Source organism: Mus pahari, chromosome 13, assembly GCF_900095145.1.
Source record: "Mus pahari chromosome 13, PAHARI_EIJ_v1.1, whole genome shotgun sequence".
NCBI lineage: Eukaryota > Metazoa > Chordata > Mammalia > Rodentia > Muridae > Mus > Mus pahari.
The window spans coordinates 40,719,218-40,731,772 of NC_034602.1; positions in this window are offsets into that span (position 1 = coordinate 40,719,218).

A 12,555-nucleotide genomic window follows, 5' to 3' on the forward strand; every position below is an offset into this window, starting at 1 on the left:
TGCCTCAGTGCTGGGATTAATGGCGACCACCACTGCCCAGCTCAGCATCCTTTCCTACAGTACCCAGGCCCACCAGCCTAGAGGTGATGGTATCCATAATGGACTGGACTTTCCAACATCAATCACTTAATTAAGAAATTGTTAAGAAAATCCATACAAGATTTGCCTACAGCTCAATCTTTTTTTTTTAAGACTCTTTTTTTATTGGATTATTTTCTTTATTTACATTTCAAATGTTTTCCCCTTGCCAGGTCTCCCCTTCAGAACCCCCCATATCCCATCCCTCTCCCCTGCCTCTATGAGAATGCACCCACTCCTGTCTTCCTGCCCTGGCATTCCCCTACACTGGGACATTGAACACCCTCAGACCCAAGGGCCTTTCCTCCCACTAATGTCTATCAAGGCCCATCCTCTGCCACGTATGTGACCAACACCATGGGTCCCTCGATGTGTATTCTTTGGTTGGTGGTCCAGTCCTTGGGAGCTCTGGGAGGTCTGTACAGCCCAATCTTATAGAAGTATTTTCTCAGTTAAACCTCCCTCTTCTAAGAGGACTGTAGTTTGTATGAAGTTGAAAAAGAAAAGAAAAGAAAAGAAAAAAAAACTAGCCAGCGCAAAAATGGAGCCATGCAAATTGAAAGAAATCCCCCGAGTGTTGCACCTCCCAGCTTTTGGTGATAGGTGAGGCATGCCACAACAACTTGTGTTTCACCTCGGAAGAGGTGTTTTAACATACTGGGAACCACCGTGTTCATATATATTTTGACTTGGGTTTTTATAAATACCAGCTCTGAAGATACACAAAATAAGAACTTCTTTTTTTCTTTTTTTCTTTCTTTTTTTATTGGATATTTTATCTATTTACATTTCAAATTTCAGAGCTTCTTTTTTTAAAAAAGACACACAACTTCAGGTTATTTATGTGGAACTGGAGTTGGTAAATTTAATATAGAGCTGACTCCTTATTTTCTCACTTTCTCTAGGGCAGTCAGGAGCAACTAGCTGATCTCATTAGATTCATTAGCTTGGCTGCAGCGTTTTAAGGTATCAAGTACATGTTCCCAGAACTTTGCCTTTTATAATAAAGTCAATATTCATTATTCACAGATTCTGTGCTTGCCGATTCATCTATTCACTCAATTGTCTTTTAACTTCAAAAGCAACAGTCGCAGCACTTTTGTAATCATTTACTGACTTGCATAGACCAGCAGAAATTTTGAAGTGTCTGACATAGCCATTCCCAGTTGGATCGAATAAGGTGACACTCTGCCACCTGGTTTTGGATGTCACAGAGACATGATCAGCCCACCACAATGGGAAGGAGCGGAGCAGCACAGAACAGAACCAAACACTGTTGGGTAGGATTTGAATCCCAAGACTAGTCCATAGTACTGTTTTAACAAAATGTCAATCATTCAATTTTATCAATCAAGACTGGGGAGACAGATACTGGGATGCATGCTTGCTAGCTCAAGAGAGGCAGAGAAAACACCCAGCTGAATAGAATGCCCCCCAAAGGCAGTTCTCCTTTTTCACACACTTCAGAAACCCCTCAGAGTGAATGCCCCTCTTTTTTATTATTATTATTTTCTTTATTTACATTTCAAATGCTATCCCGAAAGTTCCCTATACCCCCCCCCCCGACCCTGCTCCCCTACCCACCCACTCCCACTACTTGGCCCAGGCCTTCCCTTGTGCTGGGTCATATAAAGTTTGCAAGACCAAGGGGCCTCTCTTCCCAGTGATGGCCAATTAGTCCATCTTCTGCTACATATGCAGCTAGAGACACAAGCTCAGGGGGTACTGGTTAGTTCATATTGTTGTTCCACCTACAGGGTTGCAGCCCCCTTCAGCTCCTTGGGTACTTTCTCTAGCTCCTCCATTGGGGACCCTGTGTTCCATCCAATAGCTGTCTGTGAGCATCCACTTCTGTGTTTGCCAGGCACTGGCATAGCCTCACAAGAGGCTGCTATATCAGGGTCCCTTCAGCAGAATCTTGCTGGCATGTGCATTAGTATCTAGGTTTGGTGGCTGATGATGGCATGGATTCCCGGATGGGGTAGTCTCTGGATAGTCCATCCTTTCATTTTAGCTCTAAATTTTGTCTCTGTACTTATATCTTTTTATGGGTATTTTGCTCCTTATTCTAAAGAGGAATGAAGTATCCACACGATGGTCATCCTTCTTGGTTTTTTTGTGTTTTGCAAAATGTACCTTGGGTATTCTAAGTTTCTGGGTTAATATCCGCTTATCAGTGAGTGCATATCTAGTGACTTCTTTTGTGATTGGGTTACCTCACTAAGGATGATATCCTCCAGATACATCCATTTGCCCAAGAATTTCATAAATTCATTGTTTTTAATAGCTGAGTAGTACTCCATTGTATAAATGTACCACAGTTTCTGTATCCATTCCTCTATTGAGGGACATCTGGGTTCTTTCCAGCTTCTGGAATGCCCCTCTTTTTTACTACCTGTGTGTCTCTCTGTCCATTCTCTCTATTACTCTCTCTAGTTTTTCACTTCCTGTTAACTGGTTGCTTCCTCTGGCTTTTGACCTATGGTTGACTTTATTTAATCCTGTTTACAGTAATCCAAGAAAGCTCTTGGATTAAAGGTGTGTGCTAGGGCTGAGCCACACCACAAATAGAAACAGAGTTTTACACAAAATCTCCAGGGTTCACAGTGTGATCAAATATCCTGCCACAACGTTAGCAGGGTAAGCCACTAACACTCATTTATAAGATTAAAAAATAGTATTTGTCAGGTGATGTGCAATCTGTATGAGATATGGATTTATTGTGTGGGAATAGGTGTATCTGCTCTGTGAGCCTATGTTTCACAAGGATCAATTCAGTGTTCACATACATCTGTGAAAAATGAGAGCTAACTGTGTTTTACTATGATCAACCAACTTTGGCATTATACAAGTTTCTATTGCCACATCAGACCATTAGGGTTTTCTTACATAAAATAGAAATATAAGTGACTTTAACTAGATTAGACTCGATTCAAACAATCAGTCCAAAAGTGTCTTCCTTATCATTCTATTCTAGAACATCTCTACCACTCTTGTCACTGAAAAATCTGTACAAAGGTTCAATGAGAGAGAGAGAGACAGAGAGAGAAAGAGAGAGAGAGAGAGAGAGAGAGAGAGAGAGAGAGAGAGAGAGAGAGAGACAGAAACAGAGGCTGAGAGACAGAGACAGGGTGTTGAGAGGAAGAGAGAGAAGGAAAGGAATGAACAAGGAAAGGAGAGATTTCATGAGATTGGTCACAATTATTGTAGTTTGAGATCTGCAGTAGGCCGAGTAGCTGGAAACTGAGGCAAGTCTTGATACTCTAGTTTTGAAACAAAACTTCTTCAGAAAATAATTTATTTTCCAGCACTTTAAAACTGGCTAATGTCTAATACACATTTTGAGGAAAATCTGAAAGTAGACCAATTTTAATAATTGTAAAAAATCTGAGTAGAGAAAATCTTTTCTGTGTTCTTTTTTTAAAAAATTAGATATTTTCTTTATTTACATTAAAATGTTACCCCCTTTTCTATTTTCCCCTCCAAAAATTCCATATCCTCGCCCCCCCCCCCCTGCTCCCCAACCCACCCACTCCTGCTTCCTGGCCCAGGCATTCCTCTATACTGGGGCATAGACCTTCACAGGACCAAGGGCCTCTCCTTCCATTGATGAATGACTAGGCCATTCTCTGCTACATATGCAGCTAGAGTTTCTGTTCTTAAAAACTGTTTTTTATTCATAAAGCAAGCAAGCAAACCAACAAATAAAACACCTTCACAGAAACAGCCGGGTTAGTATTTGACTGACTAATTGGGGGCTGTAGCCTAGGCAACTGAACATTGCTTCCAACAGAGGGGGCTACACAAAATACAAACTTGACCACTTTGCTTTCCATATTAGTTTTATTACTCCATATCTTTTTTTTTCTTTTTTTTTATTTATTACTCCATATCTTAATGTACATGATATATATTCAATATTATATTTTGAAGAATTTAATGAGCACTGAAATTTGGATTTGTAATTTCAGACACATCTTTCTACTTGATATCTTATGAAGCATCTACATAGGTTAGGACCATAATTGTGGGCTATAGATAAGCAGGCAGACAGATTTGACCTGCAGACCAGAGTCTTTCTGTTCCTGAACTGAAATATCCAGTGCAGATGCAATTATCCCTGTAAGTATACCTGACTGCTTAATAGTCAACATAAAGCCACACTCACAGTTTATAACTTCTGTTTCATAAATAAAGATTCACAGCTACATGTCTTGTATCAAATGATAATGCTCTAATAGCCTTGCATTTGTGATTCTGAACATGGGATATGACTCACTTTGTCCAGTCTAGGAAAAAAAACAAGTGGGTTGTTAAGAGATTTAAGACATTGATGGATATCCTTTGTGAATTTTTTTTTTCTTGGAAGCCAGTCACTATGTCAGAAGATTTAGGATCCCAAGAGTACCATGCTGTGAAGAGTCTGAGACCCTGCTTGTGATGTGACACATGGAACAGCACCCAGGCAACCAGCTTTGAACCTAATGCAGCCCTGTGAAAACATTCAGCTAATGTCCTGTGGGCAAGAATAGCATCGTTAAGCCCAACCCAAATCCCGAGCCACAGAATTACAGGGATCAACAGTCTTTCTTATTTTATGCCACTAGTTAATTTTTGTCAGGCTGCTATCTGATATATAGATATAGGTATATAATTAAAGCCTTACAGTCTTTTGGGACTACTTAGATCATACAGTTTATACTGTACTTCATATGCACTGGGTTTCATGATGTTTTATTCATGTAGCTCCAAGCCAAAAAAAAAAAAAATCTAGGTTTGGTATTCATACCTTTTTCTAATTACAGTTCCCCTCACACACCCATTTGCTGTTTTGATTTTTAACATCAATTCCATTGATCATCATGAATTGGTTGTTTAGTAATTTTTGGGATACATTTTTCTCTGCTTTAAAGTAATGGGTTTATTGTATAGGGAAAGTTTCCAAACACTCAAGGTTAAAAGGTTCCAAGATAAGTATTATTTTAAACATAATTGGCTAGTATCTGAGTTATATGTTTCACTTATTTTCCCCTGAATAGTTGTCTTTGAAAATTAAATATAATTAAATTGAGAAGATTCCAAGTACTTATTCTATTTCTTCACATACAATGTACTCTACTGTACTCACTTATGACAGAGTTCCTTAAGTTAGAAGTATTTTCAAAACTTCCTTTGAATATTTATTTCTTTAACCACACTTATTTATTTATTATTTATTTCATAACACACCTTTGGTAATGATTTTATATATATATATATATATATGTATATATACACACACACATATATATACACATATATGTATATATTATATGGCTATATATTTCACTATGTTTACACATAGTATTATATATATGCATAGGCAGATGGAAATTGGTAGAAAGATAGGTAGACACATAGCTATGTAGTTGGTTATAAGTATTGAAATGTCTTTATATCTCTACACCATACACACACACATAAATACATGCCACAGTAGACCATAGTTTCATTTTCTTTAATTTACCCATAAAGCATATACATTGATCTTCAACTCTATTTTCTCTCTAAAGATAGGTCTAGCATCATTCAAGATTGTAATATTCATCTCTCATCCAGTTTTTATAATATCTGTATAATATTTAAGAATAATGGATGGGGCCGGGCGTGCCCTTAATCCCACGCCTTTAATCCCAGCACTCGGGAGGCAGAGGTAGGCGGATTTCTGAGTTTGAGACCAGTCTGGTCTACAAAGTGAGTTCCAGGGCAGCCAGGGCTATACAGAGAAACCCTGTCTCGAAAAACAAAAACAAAAACAAAATGGATGGAATATTGAAGTTATTTATTGTTTGTCTTAGTTAACTGGGTTTGTCAAACCTTAACGCCATAAACTAAAATCTGAACTTTAGAACATTTCTTCCAAAAATACTCTTGAAAATACCAACAAAGTCTTTTGAAGATTCACACTGACATGGTCTCTTTTGCTCTTGCTGTGATAAAATATTCTGACCAAAGCAACTTAAGGAAGGGTTTATTCTGTTTCCTGTTTAAAGGACACAGCTCATTATTGTTGAATGTCAAAGTGGCAGAGGATTGAGACAGCTGATCACCACACATTACATTCACAGTCCAGAGGCAGCAAGGGATGGATGCATGTGCCTGCTCACCTACCGTTCCCTGCTTATATGGCCCAGGACCACAGCCAGAGACAAATGAGGAGCAATGCTTTCCCATTTGTTACCAATACAGAAAAGCAAACCTGGTTGGGAGCACTGAATGCACAGAAAGCCTTCTCAGCTTTATGTTTCACTGGAACACTAGATCCTGGAGAATTTTTAAATCAGTTTTCATGTGAAGAGTTGCCGAGGATCCTATGTGGAGGCAACTGGCCCGGCTGTTGCTGTCGGAGAAGGAGACAAGGCATGAGAACTAGTGGTCTCAGATTCCCCTCCTCTCTGGACGGCATCCACACTCTCAACTGTGCCTAGTGTCACATAGCCTCTAGTATACATTAAGAAGAGACTAATCCTTTAGACGTCTTCCAGAGCATCAGGGAATACCCGCCACATGTCATTCAGAAAAGGAAACCAAATGTCTGTGTCTCCAACGTTGTCAAGAGATTTTGTCTTAGTCTCCTTATATGATCTGCTGCTGTTGGCTCTGAGCCTTCTGGAGAGTGGCCACTTTGTGTCTTCAAGGGCAGGACATGCATACTTCTTATGACTTCTATTAATTAGTTTTGACAAAATACCTGCCAAAAGTAACATAGCAAAGGAACAGTATATTTTGGCCCAGGAAGGATATGGTGGTATGAATGTGTGTGTCACATGATCACATTTCATCCACAGTCAGGAAGCAGAAAGACGGGTGAATGCCGGAGCTCAACTCACTTTGGCCTCTTTATTCAGATCATGACCCCAGCTTGGGAATGATCCTACCTTCATTCAGGAAACCTTTCCAGAAATACCCTTCTAGATGCTGCCAATATATGTTGTCATGGTGATTATCTATTCTCTCAAGACGAAGACAAATATGAACCCTCACTGCCTGCCTCTCTGTGTTTTGGGATTCATTCCTGAGTTCTAGGCCAGTCATCAAGGTTCTAATACAAATCGGACAAATCTGTTATTGCTGCTGCCTCTTCCACTGCTCTTCTTTATTCTGGAGGATAAATGCATTAATGCACTATGAGTTTGGTGGTTTTTTAGAGGCTCAAGGTTGGGCAGCCATCTTCCATTCTGCAGTTGAACTCTTCAGGTTCTTTTTATCCTGAAAACACCTACTTACCATTCATGTCCAAGTTCAAAAGGCACCGTATTCCAGCTCTTCACATTGCCAAGAAGTGGAATGATACTCATAACATTTTTGTATGCTTCCATTGGAGTGCTCTTCCCATTGAGTTGAAGTTATTTATGACATATTATATTTTTGTTAGAGCTTTGCAGACAATAGCATTCCATAACTCATTGTGGTATTCTCTGAGCACTTATGATAGTTTCTTAGCTAGAAAGAATAGTGCTCTTTAAAAGCCAATAGAACTTTTTTCATTTTCAATAAGCTCCACTTAAGCACTGCTATCATGATTTTAGATCATACACTGTTTATTCAAAGATGGAAATCTGAAGTGAATTTTTTTAAGGAAACTTGGTCCTTTGCCTCTCTCTCTCTCTCTCTCTCTCTCTCTCTCTCTCTCTCTCTCCCTCTCCCTCTCCCTCTCTCATGCTTTGGTATACCACAGTGCAAAAGTCAGAAGACCACTGTGCGTGGGAATTCTTTCTCTGCATACATTATATCCTAGGGATTGGCTACAGGTTCTCAGGCCCTTTTACCTACAGATTGATCTTGCTCCTGGCCACAAAAAGGAACTGGAAGATACATTGAGGGTTAAGGATTTTGAAATTGGAAACATTCTAGACTACGGGGGCAGTCTACTATCCTTCGATATAATTAAGTCCTACCAACTTTCAATGTGAGAAGTGTAATCTTTACCATAGTAATATTGACAATGAGTAATATTGGCTTATTCAATGATAATTAGTAGATCCCCCACTCCCTTCCCAACAGCCTGTCTGAAATTGTGGTCACCGAGCTTTAATTACTGTAGTTACTCCGTTTTTTTTTTTCTCTTACTTTAATATCTCCTCCTTATTTGATTAGGTTCTGAAATGTAGAGTTGTTCATTCTTTGGAGAGCATGGGGCTAGCTGCCATGATTAAGGCAGAAGCTGGTCTGATTTCTTCCTCTTGTGTGTGCTGCTGCCATGATCTAATTCTTCAAAACATGACACAACTACAGTCATCCTTTACAGCGCAGCCAACATGCCAGCAGCATTGCAAACTGAGAAAACTGAGTATCTCTCCTTTACCAGTTATGCAACCTTAGGTTACATACCTTTTTATAGGGGAAAACCACTAGACTAATACTTGTAACTAAAGTCAGTACATGAGTCATTAGAAGCAAAGAAAGAGTTAAATAGTTTCTACAATTTGGCAAAGCTTATATCGAGTAAGAGGAGAGGGGCTGCGTGGTGTCAATCATGCCAAATTTAACCTTCACAATCTGTACAAACCTTTCGGAGTTCCCAGAAAGATAGTCTTATAGTCATCTTAATTGTAGCTTTATCAGATTCAGGTCAGACCTCTCAAACTGCAGGTTGAAAGTGTACTCTCTTACCCCTTAAGCACAGGTATTTGTTGCAGTCAAAAGCTAAGCCAACACAACACAGTTCTGGGATATTATCGTTCAATTTGTTTCTGGAACAGCATAAACTGCCTTCAGGTCAAGCAGCCTTCAGAGCCAGTTGCCTGGTTAAGTGAACAACAATTTTTATTTTCCTTCTCATAGAAATTAGTTAATCCAAAACTTGTTATTTGTATGTTCATGTATTTGCTTTGAATATGTAGTGTGTGTTAAAATGGAATGACAAAAAAATTCTGTGCCTTCTCTGGTGTTTGCTTGAACAAGAAGATATATTTATAGAATTTATTGAATTCCCACTGAAGAGCTTGCTTTTACACGGATTCCTATTATCTAAATTCAGTTTTATTTTTATATCTGTGTATGTGTGCAGGTTTCTGCAGTGGTGCCTATGGGAAAGTCAGATAACAGCTTTAAGAATTTATGTAGCAGTAAATTGTTAATTTGCTTTAAACTCCCGGACAGATGTGTGTGCCTCCTCTAAGCCCACCCAAATGTTTTGGATTTAAGAATGACAGACACACACATGGAGCCTTATTGCTAATATGCCCTAAACAGCTCAATGGCTGGGCATTACCAAATCTCCCTATTGATATTCCTGAATTATTTCTTACTAAAGTTTATATTTCATCTCGGCTACCCCAGATCCAGTAAGGGGAGTGACTCCTGGGGCTGCCCTTCCCTGATTCTTACATAGCTGGTTCTGTGTTTTCCGAAGCTTTCATCCTATTCCTTTCCTGGCATGGTAATTCTAAAACTTCCTTCTACTCATAGTTCCTTGCCCGGAAATCTAAAGCCCCGCCACTGTCTGCTCAGCTATTAGTTGCCAACAACTTTATTTACCAAATAGAACCAGCTCGGGCAGGGACCAGCATTATCACACATGCAGATGTTTGAATTCTCCTGTCATTTTTGGAAGGTGAGTGTCTTAGTCAGGGTTTCTATTCCTGCACAACATCATGACCAAGAAGCAAATTGAGGAGGAAAGGGTTTATTGGGCTTACATTTCCATACTGCTGTTGATCACCAAAGGATGCAGGACTGAAACTCAAGCAGGTCAGAAGCAGGAGCTGATGCAGAAGCCATGGAGGGATGTTCTTCACTGGCTTGCTTCCCCTGGCTTGCTCAGCCTGCTCTCTTATAGAACCCAAGACTACCAACCCAGAGATGGTCCCACCCACAAGGGGCCCTTCCCGCTTGGTCACTAATTGATTCTGTTATGGCCAGAGACACAAAAAATTGCTGTGGATCCTGCTCTGGTTTTTATTTTTCTTTTCCTTTCCTTTTTATGCTTCTCTCTCTCTCTCTCTCTCTCTCTCTCTCTCTCTCTCTCTTTTTCTGACCTTAATAAACTCCATTGCCTGAAAGTTATGCATGAAGATATAACTAAGAATGAGAAGATCTGTACATCTGATGGATGGGCCACCTTTAAGTACCAACTTATCTCCCCATGCCTCACACCAGTGACTACCAGGAGTGTTATAAAAGCCTCTAGACTATCAACTTTACGATACTTTGATTTCTAAGAGTCACACCTGCTCATTTTATCTTAAGCTCCTAATATCAATGCTAAAGTAAAACTTCCTTCTAAAGTTCACACTTACATCGTCTATGAAATCCATTCTTCAAATTAGTGAGAAAAAAAAAAACATGTATCTCATTGAATTAGTGAAACTTCTTTGTAAGACCGTGATATGCCAGCCTCATAATGCCGGAGTTAAAGTCCACCTAAGGAGAGGAAACCTCCCTTACACTGAAGGACCTCTTTCCTTCATTTAAACAGCAGTAGGCTCATCTTGTCTGGCTGGTTGGCAGTGGTGCACAGTGGATCTACAGTAAGATAGGTTGTTGAGCCCAATGCTCACCTCTATCCCAAACATAACACAGCTGGTGTCATTAGAGCTAATCATCAGGAGGGAAGCCTCTAGCCCAGTTCAGGATTTTTTTTCTTTATGTCCTGTGTCTAAGACATAGGACACCTTCAGCAACAAGTCCATACCAGCACAAGAGTGTTGACAATCACCTGAGTTGTTTGGGAGCCTCAAAGTCCTTGCTGTTCAACAATAATTAATGAGATAAAAATTCAGGCACTGTGATTTTTGTTTAAAAACATATGACTTCTGCGACTGACTTGATCCATCTTTATTGGGTACCTGCTTTCAAACTACATTTTTATTAGCTTACCAATGAAAAACTTTCTTTATGGCCTTTTCTATGCTTTCTAGGCTTTATAGTATAGAGAGGAAAAGAAAAGAAAAAACTAGAGCAGGATCCACAGCAAGTTACGGAATTTCTCCATACTCATGATCCCCACATAAAACTTTAGCTCATAATAAAAGTATGTTATTAGATTCAATGAAATAATGCCATGTTTTTATAACCTTTTCAGAATGTGGCTATGTGGAAATATTTCTGTGTCTCTTGGGTTAGTTTTCCTTCTTTTGGGCACCGTGGCTATATTTAGTTATCTCTGTTCACTTCACTTACTATCACTTGAGGGGCCGCTACCATAGCTCAATTGTTTGTGTGTACAAGTTTGTGTTTAATTAGCTTATTTTCATGATATCTAACTGCTTCAGAAAAATAAAAATTAAATATTATCTTAGATCTCCCAAAGACGGAGCTTAGGAATAGTCAGGAAATGATTGTTTTGTTTGTAATTTGTAGAAGGTTTTTGCTGTTGTTGTTGTTGTTGTTGTTGTTTTTCCATATGTCAGGCAAAGCCATTGATACCATTGGTGATTTCTTTAAAAATGCCTGATAATTCACTTATAATTCAGCCAATCAGTAAATCATAACTGAACTGAAACTATAAGAAAGTATCATCTTGGGTATTTAACATGACATACTTCTGTAAGCTAACTTTTAATGTCATAATGAGTATCAAAAACACTGCAATAGTGTAATTTAGAGAGATCTTATTTTTAAAGGTGTAGGAGGCCCACATGATGCAGCTATCCAGTACAAGTAGTCTCTGAGGTTTTAGGCCTGGTGTGGACATACAGAAAGTGTCTCAGCCTGTTCAGCCTGCTACTAAAGAGGTATCATAAACTGGGAAGTTTATAAATGTAATATTTATTTCTCACTTTTCTCTCATTATCTGGCTAAGAAGTCTCAAATTAACACAACCACCAGTGGATTCTGTCTGGTGATGACTTCCTTTCTGTTCCACAGATGGTGCCATTTCAATGCATCCTTACACAGGGATTGGAGGGAGAGGTCAGTACTCTTCCTCAGGACTCTCTTTTATATGGGCATAAGTCCAATGTGACAGTTCCACAACTCTGGACAAATAATCTCCCCATGATCCCACCTCCTTACATCATTACCTTGAAGAGAAGAATTTTGCTGAGGGGGACACAGACACGCCAATTTATGTCAAAAAGCAGCTATGCTTTTCACATGGGAATATGGCCAGCCCTATATGCCCCTATATGTATGTGCTGGCTTAAATAGGAATGATCCCCTATTCATATATTTGAAGCTTAGTCACTAGAGAGTGTAACTTTTTGTTAGGATTAGAAGGATTAAGAGATATAGCCTTATGAAAGACTATCTCATTGGGGTTAGCCTTTGAAGTTGTCAAAAGCCCACACATACATGCTAGTTTCTCTGTCTCTGTCTCTGTCTCTGTCTCTGTCTCTGTCTCTGTCTCTGTCTCTCTCTCTCTCTCTCTCTCTCTCTCTCTCTCTCTCTCTCTCTCTCTCTCTCTCTCTCTCTCTCTCTCTCTCTCTGTGTGTGTTCTCCTCCACCCCCACATAAGACTATCTTAGCTCCCATATTCTAGCCACATCAAGCAGC